General features: G+C 45.9%; 1 pseudogene; it reads left to right on the top strand.

Moving 5' to 3' along the window:
* Positions 1-11,200: 11,200 nt before the first annotated feature.
* Positions 11,201-11,306, top strand: LOC129693393 (U2 spliceosomal RNA; annotated as a pseudogene).
* The last annotated feature ends 11,589 nt before the right edge of the window (positions 11,307-22,895 follow it).

The raw sequence follows: 22,895 nt of genomic DNA, 5'->3' as shown, positions 1-22,895 counted from the left end.
CGGGGCGGGTGGGGGTGGGACAAGTGGGCAAGGCAAGTGGGGGTGCTGTTTTGCTTTTTAAGTTTTAAACGTCAATAACGTAAAATATACCATCAATCTGAATGAAATTTGTTTATTTTACCCCACAGGACAATGGTGAGTAAGATGGGCCAAATATTGCAGCATTATCGTGCACCATTTTTGTGCAAATACAAACCAGGCAAATGGATAAACAAACAAGATGAGAGTTTAAGTAATATAGAGATAGATAGATGTGATAATTGTAAGTCAGATTCAGATTCAGATTCAACTTTAATTGTCATTGTCAGTGTACAGTACAGAGACAACGAAATGCAGTTAGCATCTACCTGGAAGAGCGACATAGAATATGATTTCAATAAATAAATCGATTTACATGCATACAGTCATAGTGTTTTTCATATGCGAGGAGTGTCCGGGGGGGGGGGGTGATTGGCAGTCACCGAGATACATTGTTGAATAATGTAACAGCCGCAGGGAAGAAGCTGTTCCTGTACCTGCTGGTCCGGCAACGGAGAGACCTGTAGTGCCTCCCGGATGGTAGGAGGGTAAACAGTCCATGGTTGGGGTGAGAGCAGTCCTTGGCGATGCTGAGCGCCCTTCGCAGACAACGCTTGCTTTGGACAGATTCAATGGAGGGGAGCGAGAAACCGGTGATGGGTTGGGCAATTTTCACCATGCTCTGCAGTGCCTTCCGGTCGGAGACAGAGCAGTTCCCAAACCTTACTGTGATGCAGTTGGTAAGGATGCTCTCGATGGTGCAGCGGTAGAAGTTCACCAGAATCTGAGGAGACAGATGGACCTTCTTCAGTCTCCTCAGGAAGAAGAGACACTGGTGAGCCTTCTTGACCAGAGTTGAGGTATTGTGGGTCCAAGAGAGGTCATTGGAGATGTTGACCCCCAGGAACCTGAAGCTGGAGACACGTTCCACCTCCGTCCCGTTAATGTGGATGGGGGTGTGCGTGCCTCTGTTAGACTTCCTGAAGTCTACAATGAGCTCCTTGGTCTTCTTGGAGTTAAGGGCCAGGTTGTTGTCAGTGCACCATGCTGCTAGGAGCTGGACCTCCTCCTTATAGGCCGACTCATCGTTGTTGCTGATGAGGCCAATCACCGTTGTATCATCTGCATACTTGATGATGGTGTTAGTACCGCCGATGAACACCTTTTGTCTTTTGCAAAGAGGTGCAAAAACACAAGTACATAAGCAGACACATACATGCACACTTACATACGCACACACACACACACATGTGCATACACACACGTACACACACACACAGATTGCGTAGAAAGCTGACCCTTCGGAGAAAAGTGAAGGCAACAGCATCTGAACACCCATAATTCTAGCCCTCTCAGTCAGAGCAGCTCTGGAGGTTTAAGCAATGATGTGACCAAGCCAGCAGGTTGTTGCACCATTTGCCTTGTCAATCCCCTGAGAATTCACCGGAAATATCATTAGATACGAGTTTAACACAGATACACGTGAGGTATTGAATCTTGGGAAGATTCAACACAGGTCCTGCCTTGGACCTGTGTTGGTCCAAGGCAGGACCAACACAGTAAATGGTTCTGGGGCGTTACAGAGCAGAAGGATTTAGGACTGTCCAATTTTGAATTGCTGGGATGCTCAGATTCAGATTCAGATTCAGATTCAATTTAATTGTCATTGTCAGTGTACAGTACAGAGACAATGACAATCTTCAGTGTAAGACACTCCTAGTCAAGAGATCATAAGACATAGGAGCAGAATTAGGCCATTCGGCCCATCGAGTCTGCTCTGCCATTTGATCATAACTGATCCATTTTTCCTTCCAACAATTATCTTGCCTTCTCCAGCTATCTTTAGACACCCTTAGTTAGCACAAACCTGTCAATCTATGCTTTAAAAATACCCAATGACTTGACCTCCATTGTTTGTGGCAATGGATTCCATAGATTCACCACCCTTGGTCTAATTAAATTCCTCCTCATCTCTATTCTCAAGGCACTTCCTTTTGTTCGGAGGATGTTCTCCCTGGTTCTAGACTCACCCTCTATTGGAAACATCCTCTCCACAAGCACATTAAAAGGGTTTTTCATTATTCAGTAGTTTTCAATGAGATGTCCCTCATATTTCTATACACCAGCGTGTAAAGACCCAGAACCATCAAACACTCTTCATACATTAACCCAATCATCCTCAGGATTATTCTTGTAAACCTCATCTGGACCATCACCAAGGCCAGCTCATCCTTCCTCAACTATGGGGCCCAAAACTGCTTTCAATATTCCTAACATGGCATGGCCAACGTCTCCTAAAACTTCAGCATTAATCCTTGCTTTTATATCTAGAGTACACTATGTGTGGTAAAGTAAGACCACTAATTTCCACTTACTTTGCCTCCAAACTTTATTTGGTAATTGGAACTCCCCAATTCAATCTGAAGAAATCTTTGTAAGCATTTTGTTTCATTGACTGTGCAAGCTGGCATCATCCAAAACTGTCCATAGAATTATATAAAATGGGTCTTATTATAGAGTATCTGCAAAAGGCAGTTGAAAGTGATAAGGTACCAGAAGTTGAACTTGAAATGGTGTGCATGGAGGACAAATATTATGTTTAAAAAGTATTTCCAACATTCAAATGTTAATGGTGTGGCAAAGGTTGTGAGACTGATTCACCATCACGCTCTTCAATGATAAGGCAGTGTACGCAAATCCTTTCCATCTGGTTGCTTATTTAATTATATGTTCACCTCATGTCTTGCCCAAGACCTTAGGCAGAAGCAGGCCCAAAGTCAAGAAGCCTAACTTGCACACTATTGATTCAATTTGTTATAAACCTTCTCTTGCTACTAGCAAGGATTAGTGAGGGACAATTAGCACTAGCCTCATAAATGGCTCATTGACTCATTGCCTGGTTAATGGAGGTGATATGGCTGAGTTCCTCCAGAATTGAGCTTATTGCACGGTGTACAAAGTGACGAGTTCCCTTTTCAAGTGGAATTTAGAGTCCAGGTTGTAAATTGAAAACCAATTGCTACTCTTTGATGAAAATGAAGTAGTCCAACAATTATAATTGAATTGTAAATGAACTGCAGATGCTGGAAAACATAAACATAGAAAATAGGTGCAGGAGTAGGACATTTGGCCCTTCGAACCTGCACCACCATTCGATATGATTATGGCTGATCACCCAACTCAGTATCCTGTACCTGCCTTCTCTCTATACCCCCTGATCCCTTTAGCCACAAGGGCCACATCTAATTCCCTCTTAAATATAGCCAATGAACTGGCCTCAACTACCTTCTGTGGCAGAGAATTCCACACTTTGGCAGAGAATTCCACAGATTGGCAGAGAATTCCACAGATCGAAGGGAGATAAAGATAAAAATCGAAGGTAGATAAAGATGCTGGAGAAACTCAACGTGTGAGGCAGCATCTATGGATCGAAGGATTATGTGACAATTCGGGTTGAGACCCTTCTTCAGAATATGTTGAATTATAAACGTGAGGCTAAATGCCACATTACCTATCTAACTTCACAATCTCTATAATTACATCCCTTATTCTCTTCTTTTAACTTTTCTTTCCCTCCCCAATACGAGTCAATATGAGAAGATTCTTCAGCTTTTCCTGTTTAAACAAATGTGGGAAGGATATATACCATACCCCAAGAGATTGTGTTCAGATGCATATTGACATCCACACATGAACACAAATTAACTATGACAATGGAATGCATTTTTCAATCAAAGCAATGTTTCATTAAAGTTTTAAGAATTAAAAAGTAATCCACCCGTTCTTTACTTATCAATGGTTCACTAACCTACTACCAGCCTGCTGAAGAGATTGCAAGAAGCTTGTGTAGAAAATGCCATGCAACTTCAAAATACTACATTCATTGATTTTGGAAGACATTTTTGTAAATCCCCAAATCCCCAAAATATCGCAATAATCCCACACTAAAGTAATCATTAAGAATAAAGCTAATGTATAAAACATATCACAATGCATGATTACACAATAACAACATTTGATGTAAAATAATTTTAACAATTACTAGTTACAGCATTATATTGTGTACGATAAGGAATAGTAATCCGTTTCTTAAGCCCTTCGTTTCATCCTCAACCGCAGAACAAAACCAATCTCCTTCTACTAATACCCTCCTCTGCCTAGCGGAGCTGGTCCTCACCCTCAACAACTTTTCCTTTGACTCCCCCTACTTCCTCCAAATCCATGGCGTAGCTATGGGCATGCGCATGGGCCCTAGCTATGCCTGCTTCTCTGTAAGGTGCGTCAAACAATCCCTGTTCGAGGCGTCCCTTGGCCCTATCCCCAAACTCCACATCCGCTACTTTGTCAACTGCATTGATGCTACCTCCTGCACCCATGCAGAACTCGCTGACTTCATCCATTTCACCACCAATTTCCATCTCGCACTCAAATTCACCTGGAGCATTTCCGACATCTCCCTACCGTATTTATTTCTCATCATTTCCATCGCAGCCAACTGGCCGACATCTACAACAAACCTACTGACTCCCATAGCTATCTGGACTACACTTCTTCCCACCCTGCTTCCTGTAAGATCTCTATCCCCGATTCCCAATTCCACTGTCTACACCGCATCTGCCTCCAGGATGAGGTGTTCCAGACCAGGGCACAGGAGATGGCCTCATTCTTTAGGGAACGGGGGTTCCCCTCTTTTCTAAATGAGGCTCTCACCAAGGTCTCCTCTATATCCCGCAGCTTCGCTCTCACTCCCCATCTCCCTAATCATAACAAAGACATAGTCCCCCTTGTCATCGCCTTCCACCCCATTAGCCGTCGCATACAACATATAATCCTCCGACATTTTCACCCCCTCCAACGGGTTCCTTCCACTTGCCACATCTTCCCATATGTTAAAGACTAGACCAAGTGCAGACCCGTTGGGTCTATTCCCCCAACGTGCAGTTGTGGGGGGGGGATGCGGCATGCAGCATCACACACACTAACTACCCCCCCCCCCTCCACCCCCCCGCACTCACGCTAATTACCCCCCTTGATATTATATTAATATTATTAATTTGAAAGGTGGGAGAGGAGAGAGAGGAGGGGGAGGGGAGGAGAGAGAGGAGGTGAGAGAGAGGGGGAGAGTGAGGGGGTGATGAGAGGGGGTGCTGAGAGGGAGTGCTGAGAGGGGGGGAGAGGGGGAGGGTGGTGAGCAGGGAGGGGGAGGGGAGGGAGGGAGGGGGGGGGTGATGGGGGGAGGGAGGGGGGAAGGGAGGGGAGGGGGAGAGAGAGAGAGGGGGAGAGAGAGGGGGGGAGAGAGAGAGAGAGAGAGAGAGAGAGAGAGAGAGAGAGGGAGAGAGGGGGGGGGAGAGAGAGAGAGAGAGGGAGGGGGGGAGAGAGGGGGGGGGAGAGAGAGGAGGGGGGAGAGAGAGGGGGAGAGAGAGAGGGAGAGGGAGAGAGAGGGAGGGGGGGGAGGAGAGAGAGGGAGAGGAGAGAGAGAGAGGGGGAGAGAGGGAGAGAGAGGGGGAGAGAGAGAAAGAGGGTGCCTTTTTACTTCAACCCAAAGAACCATTTGCAAGCAGTGCTTTTTTCCTCAAACTAACCATATTTTCATTTTCAAACCACATTATGGGTACTCACAGCTGTGGAGACATTTGTTCAGTGTTATTCAGAGCTCTGATTAAGGCACAACACTTGCAGAGACTGATTGAGGCACACCACTTCCTGGTTTTATAGTCCCTCCCCCTCCCTCCAGCAGGGGCAGCAGAGAGAATGGGGAATTTTGCCAAAACATTAATATCTCTGTCATTTTCCATCGACGGGAAAAATCCTCGGCACACATGCGGTGGAGGGGGGCTCTGAGCGAGGTGACCAAAAATGACAGCGGTAGGTGGTGGCATTCTCTCGGAAATCACAGCACAGAAGGCCAAAAGCGGTCAAGAACAGAGATTTAGTAATATAGATAGGGGAAGTCAGGGGATATGGGGAGAAGGCAGGAATGGGGTAGTGATTGGGGATGATGAGCCATGATCACATTGATTTGCGGTGCTGGCTCAAAGGGCCGAATGGCCTACTCCTGCACCTATTGTCTATCTCCTCCCCTTTCTGCTTTCCGCCGAGACCGTTCCCTCCGTAATTCCTTGGTCAACTCGTCTCTTCCAACCCAAAACACCCCCTCCCCGTGTACTTTCCCTTGCAACCGCAGGAAATGCCACACTTGTCACTTTACCTCCCCCCTCAACTCCATCCAAGGACTAAAAGCAATCTTTCCAGGTGAAGCAGAGGTTCACCTGCACCTCCTCCAACCTCTGCCAATGCATCCGCTGTTCCAGGTGTCATCTTTTCTACATCAGCGAAACCAAGCGCAGGCTCAGCGATCACTTCGCCAAACACCTCCGCACAATTCGCACTAACCAACCTGATCTCCCGATGGCTCAGCAATTCAACTCCCCCTCCCATTCCAAATCTGACCTTTCTGTCCTGGGCCTCCTCCATTGCCAGAGTGAGGCACAGTGCAAATTGGAGGAACAGCACCTCATATTTTGCTTAGGTAGTTTACCCACCAGTGGCATGAACATTGACATATTATTTCAGATAGTCCTTGCTTTCTCCTTCTTTCCCCTCCCCTTCCCAGCTCTCCCACAAGCCTACTGTCTCCACCTATTCCATTATTTTTCCCACCCCCCGCCCCGACATCAGTCTGAAGAAGGGTCTTGACCCGAAACGTCGCCTATTCCTTCTCTCCATAGATGCTGCCTCACCCGCTGTGTTCCTTCGATTTTTCTAGCATCTGCAGTTCTTTCTTAAACAGTAATATTGCATTTATATTTGTTCTGGTATTAAACAAAGGAGCAACTTTCATTAAACTAAGGTAATAGATTGTCAACTTATCATCATGCTGTTTAAAACAAAAGTCCATTAATCGCTCTTCGGTTAAATCCTTCTGACAAAACAAATTGAAAACTAGCACAAAGGTCCAAACTCAAAACGACAGTAAGGATGATTAGTCTTTAACTGTAACTGCTATTCGGAGCGTTAAGAAACGTTTTCAGCAATTTGCTTATTAACTACACCTGAAGAAGTACACAAAATGCAGGGGTAAAACAGTGGAACAGGCAGCATCTCTGGAGAGAAGGAATGGGTGACGTTTTGGGTCAAGACCCTTCTTCAGACTGAAGACCCGAAACATCACCCATTACTTCTCTCCAGCATGTTGTATCTATCTTTGGTTTAAACCAGCATCTGCAGTTCCTTCCTGCACAGGCCAGGTAAATATGCACTTTATCTGTATTTTTGGATTCATGCTCAGATATAAGCTACTAACACACCTTTCATTTTCTTTTACGTAAAATTCCCAATCCAGGAACATTGATTAACATCTAATCTTGCAGTCCCACTGTATTATTACCCAATTATTTATATTTTAATTGCCCAGCAAGCTGAATAATGTCAATATGGTAAGCATTAATTGACTTTCACACACTAACAACTTCATGCGTATAATGGAACTTTCAAAGCCTTTTTTAATTTAAATTCAGGTGCAGGTTGAGTGGTTAAGTAGGTTGTGGTGTAAGTATTATAAATCTGTTCACTTTTGTTTCTATTCCAAAGGAACCGTGGCTGAGGCACTGAATTTCTTAGCTAACAAGAGATGTTTTTGTGAGGACTATCTCTATGTCAGGGTACCATTACGAGTGTGAAGCCCTAAAGTACTTTTCCAAAGTTTCATGCATCTCATATGGAACCCTAATGGGCCTCTCGCACTTAGTCGACTTTTTAGGCGGTTGCAGGAGACTATGCAGTCGCCACATGGTTGCGACATGTTCACGGGTGGTTGCCGGGGAATCGCCTTCATGGTCGTGAGGAGTTCCCGCATTCTGGGAACTAGTCGAAGCCTCATTATGGTGGTTGTGAATTTTTCAACATGTTGCAAAATTAACGGCGACTAGAATTAAGCCGCCATGGAGAGTAGCGAGAATTCTCGTGCCGTAGGTGAATCGACAGGAGGTCCCAATAGGTTGCCAGGAGGTCGAAGGTTCTCGGAGGTTCTGACTGGTGAATTTCATTGACTCATTGGGGAAAAAAAAGGTAAGCAGTTGTTTTCAGAACCAAGGATAACCGACCAGTAATGTTAATTGGCCACCGAGCTTCACAGCCGTGTATCTCTGGCTTCTTAAAAGTTGTCTCCACTCTTTCTTCCCCCTTTTCCCCCACCTCCCCCCCCCTCCCTCTTTTAAAGGACTTACCGTACACTGTGCTTTAGCCATCTTAATTACAGCGGCAACCTTCCTGTTCATCACGGTGTGTGCCTGTTTCACCTCGACTTTGCACCGTGTGAATTTTTTTAGAGAGCGCACCCCCCACTTGCCCTATCCCCCACCTGCATAATTGGCTAGTGAAGGAAGCAATGTGTTTGTGTTCCACTCTGACAGTTGCCGTTCCAGTTGCGGTTTTTCAGGTGACTTCTGGCAGCTTGACAGTCGCCTACAGTCCGCTGAAAAATCGCCTAAGTGGGACAGGCTCATTATGCATAGAACAGGAGGAATCCCACGAAAATGAGTCAGAAAAAGATTAAATATTCCTTTGCTGACAGACAACTTAGCAAATTAGGACATATCTAAACATAAAGGAACTTATGGTTCCATCTTGCTCCATCACTCTGAAGATGGATCTCGACCCGAAACGTCATCTATTCCGTCTCTCCAGAGATGCTGCCTGTCCTGCTGAGTTACTCCAGCATTTTGCGTAGTTAACTGGATCACCTTTGACAACACTTTACACATACAATGAAGCATAATCCTCTATATCTGCTCTTATATATTCCTCTCTTCCAACCAAGATTTCATTGTTTATCAAAAATCCTGTTGTGCTTAATACTTTAAAGATTTGGTATCAATTCAGGAAACATTTCAAATTTGTAGCTGCATCTCCTTTAGGCCCATTATGTAACAATCCACCTGTTTCCTCCCTTACATCTGGATTCTGTTTTTTTGGTATCTTTGGAGCCCTGGATGAGTCCGGTCGATTAAACTCTATGCAAAAATATATTATTAAATTTACATCTTTAATAGCCAGAGGTCGACTACTCCTACAGTGGCAATCCCCTAACCCACCCTCTGTATCACAGTGGCTCAAAGATGTAGTGCTTTTTCTTAAACTTGAGAAAATTAAATATACATTGAGGAGATGTACTGATAATTTGTTTCACAAATGGAAATCTTTTTTTATCATACTTTACAGACTTACAGGTTCTGCCAGACTAAGGGCTGGTTTGTTACATGTTGTTATGTGTGTATATATATATATATATATATATATATATATATAATATATATATATATAATATATATATATTTATATATATATATATATATGTTTATAATTATTTCTTTTTATTTTATGATTCTGTGTATTTTTGTATTTTTCTTTTGTGTATATTTGTAGTGTTTCTTATTAACATATCTTTTTTTATCATTTTTGTGTTGATTTATTTAAAATGATAAATTTAAAAAAAATAATGTGCTTGTACTTGCCCCGATTAATCCATCGAGAAATAATTTCTTTGTTCGACTCCTTTTCCCCTTCCACCCCCTTACTTTCCCATGACTGAAAACCAGCGTACTTTTTCTTAAGGAAAAGAAAAATCACCGGTGCTTAGTGGATCAAGAAGTATCAGTGGAGAGAGTGGACAGATAACATTTTGGGTCGGGTCCCTTCTTCAGAATAACTTGTGTAAGGGGAGGAAAGTTGGAAAAAGAGATGGGGCAGGAACAAGCCTGGTAAGTGATAGGTGGTTACAGTTGAAAGAGGTAGGTGTTGTTCAGCAGATGGGTAGATCTTAATAAAGCCAAAATGTTCTTAGAATGCCAACTTTGAAGGAACTTGTATGCTTTAATTTCCCAGTTTTACTTAAATGTCCCAGACCTGAAATATAAATTGTTATTTTTTCCCACAGATGCTGCCAGAAATGCTGTTGTCAGCATTTTCCATTTCTATTTCAATTTTATAACATCAGCAATTTTTAATATATATTCGTAAACATGCAAAAGTGAATTTAATGTATAAAAACTAAAAATTGAAAGATATTTTTCTATATAAATGCTTTTCACAATGAGTGATCAGATCTGAATCTGTGAGAATTTTACTTCGGAGTCACGTGAGTGACTACGTGAAGAAGCCCGCTTCCACGCATGCGTGTCATATCGCTACACGCATTGCAACGAGTCACACAGGGGGAACGGCGTTCCCCAAGCGGGAGATTTGAAAGTCGGGAACAGCAGGTAAGAGACTCTGCGTTCCTTTTTACTACTTACTTTTAGGAGGCTGCGGAAAGCTGGTGGGGAGACCCGTGGAGGGCGAGCAGCCAGCAGCAGCAACAGCACGAGTTTCCCTGGAGGGGAACAACCTGAGCCCGACTTTGCTCCCGCACCGGCAAAATTCACCTCTCGGCCGGGCGGGAAGCAAAGTAAAAAAGGTCCCTATGCCAGTCTCAAACGAGACTGGCTTGGGACCAGTCGCTAGCAGCCAGCACAGAGGCTGCGGGACAGACAGCACGGACCAGCGGTACCGGGGCTCGAAACGCTCAGCGAGTGCAGCGGCACTTATGGAGTCGGAACGGGACGTTCGGGCTGAAAACCTTGTTCACAAGGTAAGCACCAGGGTCCAGGGGATCTATAGGATCAGCCGGGGTTACCGGCTGCGGAACTGCCGCGAAGGACCAGGCCCGTGAACACCGGGGTCGGTCCAAGCGGCTCGAACCCGACACAGGGAACGACGGTCACCGGCGGGAGAAGGAAAGTCGGGAACAGCAGGTAAGAGACCCTGCGTTTCCTTCAACTTACCTTTCTAGGTGCAGACATGGACCAGGTCCATGTAAGGTGCAGAAGGCCGGCGGGAGAACCGCGGAGGAGCGGCAGTAGCAGCAGCAGCGGCAGCGGCAGCAGCAGTGTGCAGCCGGCAGTTGCAGTAGCACAGACAGCAGCAGTGGCAGCTGGCACTTCGTGAGGAGCTGGCAACGGCAGGAGCAGCATGGGCACATCGATTCCCGGAGGGGGAAAAACACCTGTGCCCAACTTCGCTCCAGCATGGTGAGAAAGTTCATTTCTCGGCAGCAAAGGACTTTGCAGTTGACTGGCTGCAATCTACTACAAGGGACCAGTATGTGAGTACCAGGATCGGTCCCAGCGGGGTTTTAGTTACAATAATCGCTTCTCGGCTTTTTGGCTAAGATCAAGTGTAGTATCTGTTCTTATCAGTTTAATATCTGATACACCCCTTATCTAGGGACTATATATTATATAAAAACTATAGTAGCTGTTATCATCAGTTTTAATGTCTTATATGTCCCTTATCTAAGGACCATATAAGTAGGAGTGCCCAGAATTGAGGGCATTAGAGTGGGGTTGACCGGCTGCAATGACCATAAGGGACCAGTACCGTCAGTACGGGGGTGGGTCCCAGGGGTCTAAGATAAAGGAGCAGCCAGGAGTGCTGAGAGCGTTGAAGTCAGGTTAAAGGAATAGATGGAAGCAGCTGTGCCAGTTATCCTCCACACCGGCCATATCCACTTCACGGAAGGAAGGACAAAACTGGAGAAGGAGGACCATGGAACAGCGGGCAGCCAGCAGCAGCCAGCGGCACTTGGATCAACCGTAGTGGGATCAGCTGTGCCCGATGTCGGCCCCGCACCGGCCAGATCCATGTGACCGAGCGGTAGGCTAGACACAAATCAAACAAGGTAGTGGACTCGGAAGGGTCCGACTTTGCATAAAACCGCCGGCAACCAGTGCCCGAGAGGGCTGGAGCGGGAAGAAGCGGTGTATGGAGCCTTGCTCCAACGTGATAAACCCACAGCAGTACCTCTTTGAGGGCTGCACAATGCTTCTACCCCATCAGAGGGGAGCACTGTGGGTCAGTTCTGGGCTGACCTGCAAGAGGGGTCCGCAGAACAAAAGACAAGTGGGCAGCAGTTTAGCCCCACATGGGTATCCCGTGTGGGACCCTAGAGATCTCTAACTCTATAAAAAAGAGTAGGCAGGACCCTGATGGGCCAGAGCCTGGTAATACAGCGTCCCATGATCCTAACACAGCAGGGACTCTGCTGGACATGGTGGCCGATTACTTTAGCCAAGTCAAACATGGGTAGACTTGGATCCAGGATGGCAATAGTATTACTATATGTCTGGCCACAAACGCCAACAAGAAAAATTTACAAACACTGGCCAGACATCTGCCACCTGGCAACGGTGAGGCATTACAGGTGCCCAGTGTAAACCAATGCATTTGGCAGCATATGGACGAACATCAGGAACCAGGACCTCAAGATCCAGAGAACCTTCAAGGGATTGACGGAAGGCATCATAGCACACACCAGCACCCTGGACTAAACGTAGGTAACCAAAGACCATCAAGACGCACTAGATCTGTTTAATAATATGCAATATAACCTGAACTACACGTGGAAGGCGGCCATTCAGCCAGCACTAGGACTCCAAAAATGCTACCATTTGCAAATAAAAACCGTGTGTGGACTAAGCCAAGACACTGGGGCTCATCAAGGCCAGCGCAAGGGCCTATTTTGGAGCATGATACCAGCCACAGGCAAGGCCATAAAAAATGTGGCTCATACCAGTAGCAGGGTCAGAAATCAATATAACCTGCAGGATCCGTTTTAGGGTATGGCCAGGGCGGCCACCCTGGAAGATGCGGAAGCCTCAACCTCCCACACAACCCCGAACAAGAAATATTAAACCAGAACCTTATTTTCAAAAAACCAAGGAAATAACAAAACCACCGGTAACCAGGGAGGTAGGTGGGTGGGGTTTTCTTCTGTTAAAATAGGGACCTACGAGGGTAGGGGAGGTTGCAACACTACAGTTATGTATGGTATATAATCACTACAGATTCATATAATCTCAGCAGTATTCAGGGTTATCTGATACGGTTTTTTCTCATCCCATTAACCACAGTACATCATACACCAGAAGGGCATTTTGTCCTTACATAAACCAAACAATCTAAAACCCACATGGTGCTACAAGAATTGTACACAAAAGATGGGATTGAACATATTTATTAAATATAAGATAGAGTAGGGTTGCAGGATTATCATTGATTTTAACCCTAAACACATTTGTTTTAGATATTCATTTTAAGATGGATGCTCTTATTATTGATATAGACTTGGTGTCAGTTGTGGGTTTCTATATGGCAGGCATTGACTCAATAGAGGAACTTTGGCAATATAGAGCTTACATAAGGGGCAATCATTAGCCCCATTATTATGTACTAAAATTCGTAAACCAGCTTGGCATTGTTATGTAAATAAGCCATAGGGTGAGGTTTTCCCCCGTTCGGACCCATCATTGGGGTACTAGGGATAATTCAACCACACTCGGCATCTGGAATTTTCAGAGTACCCGACTGACCTTCTCAATCATGGTATTTCAGTCTTACAGGGGATGGTGTTAGAACCATGTTCCCTATGAACATTGCCAAAAAATTATTGATTTATCCAGTGACTGGAGGCAGTCATCCATGCCATAACACTATGGATTTATTGATTTGTAGAGTCTAACAGACCCACTACACTGTCAGACAGGACGATGAATCTCATCTCATCTGCACTAAGACTGTCAACACGGAAGCAGTACCTTGGACACATCAAGAAATGGGGCATATACTGCTTGGACTACACTCTCGACCAAAAGGCAAAGAACATTCTGGCCGTATTTGAATTTTTACAAGCCTCCATTAGGATAATCGATGGAGCTACAGTGCCTTCAATAGTGCCACAAGTGCACTCTCCAATTACCTATCACAAGGAACGGAGCGGCACGTGGTGGAAACGCACCCCTGGTAAGAAAACCAGGTACTCCGAAATCTGGGACGTGGGTGTCGTTTCTCAACATGCTGAGGAGCCTGTAGCTCATAACAGCGTTGTCACTTCAGTAACAGTCCAGGAAGATGGTTATGCTCATGGTGTTATTTACCGCACAACAAGTCCAGCCATTAAGCAAACTGAGCCTGGACTCCCTGATCATCTCACCGAGAAACTGGTGTTGTCATACAGGATTTAATAAAAGAAAACAGATCGGGTTCCTCGGGTCAAGTGTTTGAATTTATGGTACACCCATATGGCAAACGACTGTATAGCAAGACACATCTAACAATACATAGAATATACTAAGAACATTCGAGGTCAGAGAATGGAGTTGTTTATCTCTTACAAGAAACCGCATGAAAGGGTCATGACTCAAACTATATCAAGGTGGCTCAAATAGGTCCTAAAAATGGCAGAAATAGACACTAATGTTTTAACTCTCATTCCACCAGGGCTGCAGCAACATCCGCAGCAAAAATTGTACAGGTACCCACAGACCTAATCCTCAGAATGGCAGGATGGTCATTAAAAAAGGGTTTTCCACAGGTTTTATAATAAACCAGTTATTTTTTGGAGCCATCATTGTATTAAGAAAACATTTTATGTTCAACAAAATAATTTGCCCGAAAGGTTACAGGGCTATGATTCTCAAATTTTTAAAAAATGTTATATATTTTTTCGTTATACCACACAACTCTTTGTATAATTGTGTTTAAAATTACTAATGATGCTCTCTCCCAATACCCAAGGCAGTTTGTGAAGCATGGACTCGTTCCACGGCATGAGGTCACAGAGCTTTGAAATCTTCACGTAGTCACTCACGTGACTCCGAAGTAAAATAGTAAGATTAAACGAGAACTTACCAGTTTGAAGTTTGATCTGTATTTTATGAGGAGTTACGATGAGGGATTACGTGCCCTCCGCTCCCACCCTCTTATGATAAAAAAAAACTGGTATCTCTTTGGTAATCTTACTATGTTAGATCATTATAGGTTCCTGTGACCTCACACCGCTGCTTTGAAGTATGACACGCATGCGTGGAAGCGGGCTTCTTCACGTAATCCCTCATCGTAACTCCTCATAAAATACAGATCAAACTTCAAACTGGTAAGTTCTCGTTTAATCTTACTATTTTGAAATGGTGTTTTGTTGCCAGTTTACAACAGAATAATAATAATAATACATTTTATTTATGGGCGCCTTTCAAGAGTCGCAAGGCCACCTTACAAAAATTTAGCAGGTAGAGGAAAAACATGCTAGGGGAACGAAATAAATAGTAGAGAACATTTTATGCTTTATTTCTCGAATTATTACTGATTAAAGTTTAAAAAAATCAAAATACTTTCGCAAGATTTTTATTGTTAAAATCATTCCTTCCAGCTACCAACACTTTGATCCAATGTTGCAACACAGGCATATTTTTCAACTCACAGGAGGGGGAGGGTGAATTGCTTTTGCAACACGCAGGGCTAGTGCAATTGGGGGCTACGGGTAGGGAACGGGTGTGTTAGGGGAGCAGACCAAATGGGTCTGCACTTGGTCTAGTACTGACTTAAAAGTGTACACTGTTCCTTCATTCTCACTGAATCTAAATCCTTGCCTGAAAGCATTCTGCAAGCAGCCTGCCTGAGAGGCAAGCATGGACTGGATTCTCATAGAGTCTTAGTCATACAGCATGGAAGCAGGCCCTTTGGCCCTTCTTGCCCATTCGGACTAAGATTCCCCATCTATGATAATACTACCTTGGGCTGGGAGATTGTAACCTTTGCATGGTCCACCCTGTTTCGACGAATGCAATCAACCTGGCGTGCACAAACAGAAGATCAGAACAAGTTGTATTTCAACTTCAGGCTGAGCACGCTATACTCAAGAAGAAAAAGAAGAAGATAATACCACCTGCCTGCATTTGGCTCATATCAATCTCAACCTTTCCTATCCATGAACCTGTCCAAATGTATTTTAAATATACCAGTCTCAACTACTTCTTCTGGCAGCTCATTCGATATACCCACCACCCTCTGTGTGAAAAGTTGCCCCTTGGGTTCCTATTAAATCTTTTCCCTCTAACCTTAAACCTATGTCCTCTGTTCTTGATTTCCTTACTCTGTGTAAAATACTCCATGCATTCACTCTATCTATCCCCACAGGGCTGTGTGCTAAGCCCCCTCTTATACTGTCTCTACACCTACGACTGTAGTCCGGCCCACAACAACAACCGCATCGTCAAATTTGCTGACGACACTACTGTGGTCGGACTTATTTCAAAGGGAGACGAGGCAGCCTACAGAGAGGAAGTCCTGAAGTTGACAACCTGGTGCTCAGAAAACAATCTGGCTCTGAACACCAGGAAAACAAAAGAGCTCATTGTCGACTTCAGGAGGCACAGCACCGACTTAGTCCCCCTACACATTAACGGCGAGTGTGTGGAGAGGGTCAACACCTTCCGGTTTCTCGGCGTCCATATCGCGGCTGACATCTCCTGGACGGACAACACGACAGCGGTCATCAAGAAGGCTCAGCAGCGGCTGCACTTCCTGAGGGTCCTCAGGAAGCACAACCTGGACTCTAACCTGCTGCTGACCTTCTACCGCTCGTCCATCGAGAGCCTGCTGACATACTGCATTACAGCATGGTATGGCAGCTGCACCATGGCAGACAGGGAGAGGCTTCAGAGGGTAACCCGGACAGCGCAGAGGATCATTGGTTGCCCTCTCCCCTCCCTGATGGACATCTACACCTCCCGCTGCCTTAGCAGGGCAAAGAAGATCACCAAAGACAGCTCCCATCCTGCGTTTGGACTGTTCGACCTGCTGCCCTCTGGAAGGCGCTATAGGTGCATCAAATCCAGGACAAACAGACTCAGGAATAGCTGCTTCCCGAGAATTATATCTACCATAAATTCAAATCCACACATGCACTGACTACACCGCCCAACAGGACTTCCATCTGTATATATGTATGTAGCGCCGTAGAATTTGTGCACCTATTCCCCCCCCCCCCCCATCTCCCTTCTGTTTTGTTTTTCTGTTTCTTGTTTTTTGTGTAAAATTGTATGTATGCACTGAGTACGAGCAGCTTTCAGTTTCACTGTACATGTATAGTGACAATAAATGGCATATCTATATCTATCTATCTATTCCCCTCATGTTCTTATACACCTCTAAGAAATTACTCATCAGCCTCCTGCCCTCCAAGGAATAAAGTCCTAGCCTATCCAATCCCTCCCTGTAGATCAGGCTCTCAAGTACAGGCAACATCCTCAAAAATCTTTTCTACATTCTTTCCAGCTTAACAACATATTTCCTATAGCAGGGTGACCAAAAATGAACACAATACTCGAAGTGCAGCCTCACCAAAGTCTTGAACAACTGTAATATAACTTCCCAAATGTTATACTAAATACCCTGACTGATGAAGGCCAATTTACTGAAAGCCTTCTTGACAATCTATCTATCTGTGACACTGTTTTAACACTCTCTAGGGCCCTGCCATTCACTGTTAAGATCCTGCCCTGGTTTGACTTTCCAAAATGCAACACCTTGCACTTATTGTGTTAAAATCTATCAACCACTTACACCCACTTACCCAGCTGATCAAGATGATGCTGTAAGTTTTGATAACCATCTTTGCTGTGTACAATACCACCCACTTTAGTGTCATTTCTATCATAATCAAGTCAAGTTGAGTTTGCTGTCATTTGAACAAGTACAAGGGTACAATAAAAAATCTTGCTTGCCCCAGCATCAGACTCAGACAAATACCTAAAAAAAAATTAAACATAACACATGACTAGTACACAAAGTAAAGACAGAATTCAATACAAAACACAATATGAGGCAATTAATGCACATATGAAAAGGGAGGGGGACGTGGGGCTAAGGATAGGCAGAGGTGAAGAGATGGGTCTTGAGGCGGGACTGAAAGATGGTGAGGGACACGGAATTGCAGATCAGTTGGGGGAGGGAGTTCCAGAGCCTGGGAGCTGCCCTGGAGAAGGGTCTGTCCCCAAAACTGCGGAGGTTAGACTTGTGGATGGAGAGGAGACCGGCTGATGTGGATCTGAGGGACCGTGAGGGTTGGTAGGGGTAGAGGAGGTCAGTGAGATATGGGGGGGCCAGATGGTGGAGGGCTTTGTAGGTGAGGATCAGGATTTTGTAGTTGATCCGGTGGGAGATGGGAAGCCAGTGAAGTTGTTTGAGGACTGGAGTGATGTGATGCCAGGATTTGGTGTGGGTGATGAGTCGGGCGGCTGCGTTCTGGACCAGTTGGAGTCGGTTGATGTAGGTGGAGCTGATGCCAAGGAGAAGTTAGTTGCAGTAGTCCAGTCGGGAGGAGAGGAAGGCATGGATCAGTCAGCGGGAGGTGTGGGAGAGGGTCTGCGTTTGGCGATGTTGCGGAGATGGAAGAAGGAGGTTTTAATGACATGGCGGATGTGAGGGCGATAATGCACTCCAATATCTGGATCTTCATTGATCACTTCATTCTTGCCAAGTAACATTCTATCATATCATCATATCTATCTATATTTAAAACTGTGTGTGTGTGTGTGTGTGTGTGTGTGTGTGTGTGTGTGTGTGTGTGTGTGTGTGTGTGTGTGTGTGTCTGCCTGACTTGTGGCTGCCAGCCTTTAATTCGTTGCTACGCCACACCAGATGCAGAATCGCCGAGATGTTTTCCATTTCGGTAGAGATTTCACTTTTCATTCCAAGTATCCACTCCTGATTAAATTTTGTCGTGTTTATGTACACATTTTTAATAAAATCGTTCCTCCCCCCCCCCCCCAAATTTCACAAAAAAACTGCTTCTCACCCATAGAATGTTGGTGAATGTTCAATCGTGTGATGTCACTGTGCCCAATGTTCACAGATGTCCAATCGGAATGGATCCATTTACATATGCCTTTGCAGCAGCCCCAGCCTCATCCCCAGCTCCTCCCCCCCCCCACCCCCGCAGCCTGTGTCGAAGCGCGTCATCACGTGTGTGGGAATAGAGAAAGAGGATTGGGGGGTGATAGGGAATGGGGAACATTCCCTACCCCTCCCCCTTCCACTCTCCCTCCCCACTATTTCCTCTCTCTCCCCCACCCCCTCTCCCCCTCCCTCCACACTCTTCCGCCTCCTCCCTCCCCTACCCCACCTCGCTCCTCCCCCCATCCCTTCCCCATCCCTCTCTCCCCTCCCCCTCCCTCTCCCCCCTCCCCATCCCTCTCTCTCCCCCTCTCTCTCTCTCCTCCCTCTCTCCTTCCCACTCTCTCTCTCTCCCTCTCTCCTTCCCTCTCTCCTTCCCTCTCCCCCACCCCCTACCATCCCTCTCTCCCCCACTCCCCTTCCCTCTCCCCCTTTCCTCCCACACACCCCCCTTCCGTTCCCCACCCCTTCCTTCTCTCCCCCACCCCCTTACCCTCCCACTCTTCCCCTACATCCACCACTCTTCCCCTCTCTACCCCCTACCTCATCTCCCTCTTTGCCTCCCTCCCCTCTCCATCACCCTCTCCTCCTCCCCACCCCCCCCTTCCCTCTCTTCCCCTCCCCCACCCCCTTCCCTCTCTCCCCCCGCCTCCTACCCCTTCCTCCCCACTTCCACTTCTCCCCCTTAACCCACTCCTCTCCCTCTCCATCCCGCACCCCTCCTTCTCCCCTCCCCCTTCCCCCCCTCCCTCCCCAACCTCTCCCCCCTCCTGGTAAAGGTAATGGTAAACGCCACTCTCGCTGCTTCCTGGGCGAAGGTGTAGGGTTGTAGGGCAAAGTGAATGGAACATTTCGTGATGAATGGGTTGCAGCCCTCCGGGTCTCCAGCACAGCGCTCCGGGGTTCCCACCCGAGGCTCTGGTGATGGTCCTGGCGGACCGGGAGCTGGTGCTGTCAGAGCCTGGGGTGTAGCCTGGGCGAGGGTGGTCATCAGCTGTTGGACCTGGGTGGCTAGTGCAACCAATGCCTGCTCATGGCTTGACACAGCCTGTCGAACCTCGGAGTTGGAGGCAGTGAGCATAGCTTCGTGCTGCAAGAGCGTGTGCTCAATCCTCTCGAAGCGGTTTGACGGAGACGTTGTGTGCGCTGAGTCCATTGTTGGCCAGATTGTATTGTAACGGGTATAGCTTGGACCCAATAGCAGCACAGAATCAGGCAGGTATAATTGGTAATGAACCTTATAACGATACTGTTACACAGAGTAGTAACACCGGAATGGGTACACCGTACTCACACAGAGGCTCAGGATTGAGCGAGGGTTCCGAAGTGGGGCAGGCAGGAGACGTAGTCGGGGTAGCGGAAGGTCCGGTAACCAGGAGATCCAACACACGATGCAAACAAACCAGCGAGGGACAGACGAAAGGAGAGTCGAAGCCAGGCAGGAAGTCGAGGAGCCGTTGCAGGGATACACCAAACAGCCCAGGACAGAGGCAGACAGAAACCAGGAGGTCGGGGACAGAAGGCTGAGGTGTTATCCGGGAAGATGACAGGACGGAATGGTCAGAGGCAGGCAGGTTCGAATCTGTGTAGGCAGTCGGGAAATCGCTGGAGAGTCTTGCATGAATGCTGAGAACAATCTGGCACTGCGTGAACGGTGAGGAGAGTCTATATACCGGGTTAATAGGTGATCAGAGGCAACTGAGTGCAACAGGTGAGGAGAGTTAGGCTGATGAGAAGGGAGTGGCAGGCAGGCAGGTGAGGAGAAGGAGGGGCCGGTGGAAAAGTACCAGGAGGTGAAGTGGATGTGAATGAGGAGAGGGCAGACTGTGACACATCTCCCTTGTACTCGCTAGAATTTAGAAGATTGAGGGGGGATCTTATAGAAACTTACAAAATTCTTAAGGGGTTGGACAAGCTAGATGCAGGAAGATTGTTCCCGATGTTGGAGAAGTCCAGAACAAGGGGTCACAGTTTAAGGGTAAGGGGGAAATCCTTTAGGACCGAGATGAGAAAAACATTTTTCACACAGAGAGTGGTGAATCTCTGGAATTCTCTGCCACAGAAGGTAGTTGAGGCCAGTTCATTGCCTATATTTAAGAGGGAGTTAGATGTGGCCCTTTTGGCTAAAGGTATCATGGGATATGGAGAGAAGGCAGGTACAGGATACTGAGTTTGATGATCAGCCATGATCATATTGAATGGCGGTGCAGGCTCGAAGGACCGAATGGCCTACTCCTGCACCTAATTTCTATGTTTCTCTCTTTCCCTCTCCTCACCCATCTCCCTCCCACCCCCATCCCTCTCTCCCCCAACCTCTCCCGTCTCTACTGCACCCCCTTTCCTCTTTCCCCCACCCCATACCCCCTACCCCTCTGTCCCTCTTCCACCACTGCCCCTACCCCCCCCCCCCCCACCCCCTTCCCCTTCTAAAATGCCAACTTTCACAAGACTTTTTACATATTCTGATTCACATTTTCCCTTCTGGGCAGAGAACACCTTCACTGAACATTTTATGCTTTATTTCTCGACTTATTACTGATTAAAGTTTAAAAAAAATCAAAATACTTTTGCAAGATTTTTATTGTTAAAATCATTCCTTCCAGCTATCAACACTTCGATCCAATGTTGCAACACAGGCATATTTTTCAACTCACAGGAGGGGGAGGGTGAATTGCTTTTGCAACACGCAGGGCTAGTGCAATTGGGGGCTACGGGTAGGGAACGGGTGCGTTGGGGGAGTAGTACTTGGTCTAGTACTGACTTAAAAGTGTACACTGTTTCTTCATTCTCACTGAATCTAAATCCTTGCCTGAAAGCATTCTGCAAGCATCCTGCCTGAGAGGCAAGCATGGACTGGATTCTCATAGAGTCTTAGTCATACAGCATGGAAGCAGGCCATTTGGCCCTTCTTGCCCATTCTGACTAAGATTCCCCATCTATGATAATACTACCTTGGGCTGGGAGATTGTAACCTTCGCATGGCCCACCCTGTTTCGATGAATGCAATCAACCTGGCGTGCACAAACAGAAGATCAGAACAAGTTGTATTTCAACTTCAGGCTGAGCACGCTATACTCAAGAAGAAAAAGAAGAAGATAATACCACCTGCCTGCATTTGGCTCGTATCAATCTCAACCTTTCCTATCCATGAACCTGTCCAAATGTATTTTAAATATACCAGTCTCAACTACTTCTTCTGGCAGCTCATTCGATATACCCACCACCCTCTGTGTGAAAAGTTGCCCCTTGGGTTCCTATTAAATCTTTTCCCTCTAACCTTAAACCTATGTCCTCTGTTCTTGATTTCCTTACTCTAAATACTCCATGCATTCACTCTATCTATTCCCCTCATGTTCTTATACACCTCTAAGAAATTACTCATCAGCCTCCTGCGCTCCAAGGAATAAAGTCCTAGCCTATCCAATCCCTCCCTGTAGATCAGGCTCTCAAGTACTGGCAACATCCTCAAAAATCTTTTCTACATTCTTTCCAGCTTAACAACATATTTCCTATAGCAGGGTGACCAAAAATGAACACAATACTCGAAGTGCAGCCTCACCAAAGTCTTGAACAACTGTAATATAACTTCCCAAATGTTATACTAAATACCCTGACTGATGAAGGCCAATTTACTGAAAGCCTTCTTGACAATCTATCTACCTGTGACACTGTTTTAACACTCTCTAGGGCCCTGCCATTCACTGTTAAGATCCTGCCCTGGTTTGACTTTCCAAAATGCAACACCTTGCACTTATTGTGTTAAAATCTATCAACCACTTACACCCACTTACCCAGCTGATCAAGATGATGCTGTAAGTTTTGATAACCATCTTTGCTGTGTACAATACCACCCACTTTAGTGTCATTTCTATCACAATCAAGTCAAGTTGAGTTTGCTGTCATTTGAAGAAGTACAAGGGTACAATAAAAAATCTTGCTTGCCCCAGCATCAGACTCAGACAAATACCTAAAAAAAAAATAAACATAACACAGATCATAGAATATGGAACATACAAAATGTATACCACAGGAACAGGCCCTCCAACCCCCAATGTCTGTGCCGATATGATGCTAAGACCAACCCTTATCTGCCTGCACATAATTGATAT

The sequence above is a fragment of the Leucoraja erinacea genome, chromosome 2, assembly GCF_028641065.1.
Source record: "Leucoraja erinacea ecotype New England chromosome 2, Leri_hhj_1, whole genome shotgun sequence".
NCBI lineage: Eukaryota > Metazoa > Chordata > Chondrichthyes > Rajiformes > Rajidae > Leucoraja > Leucoraja erinaceus.
Note: the sequence above shows the minus strand (reverse complement) of the source record. Positions and strands in the feature narration are given on the sequence as shown.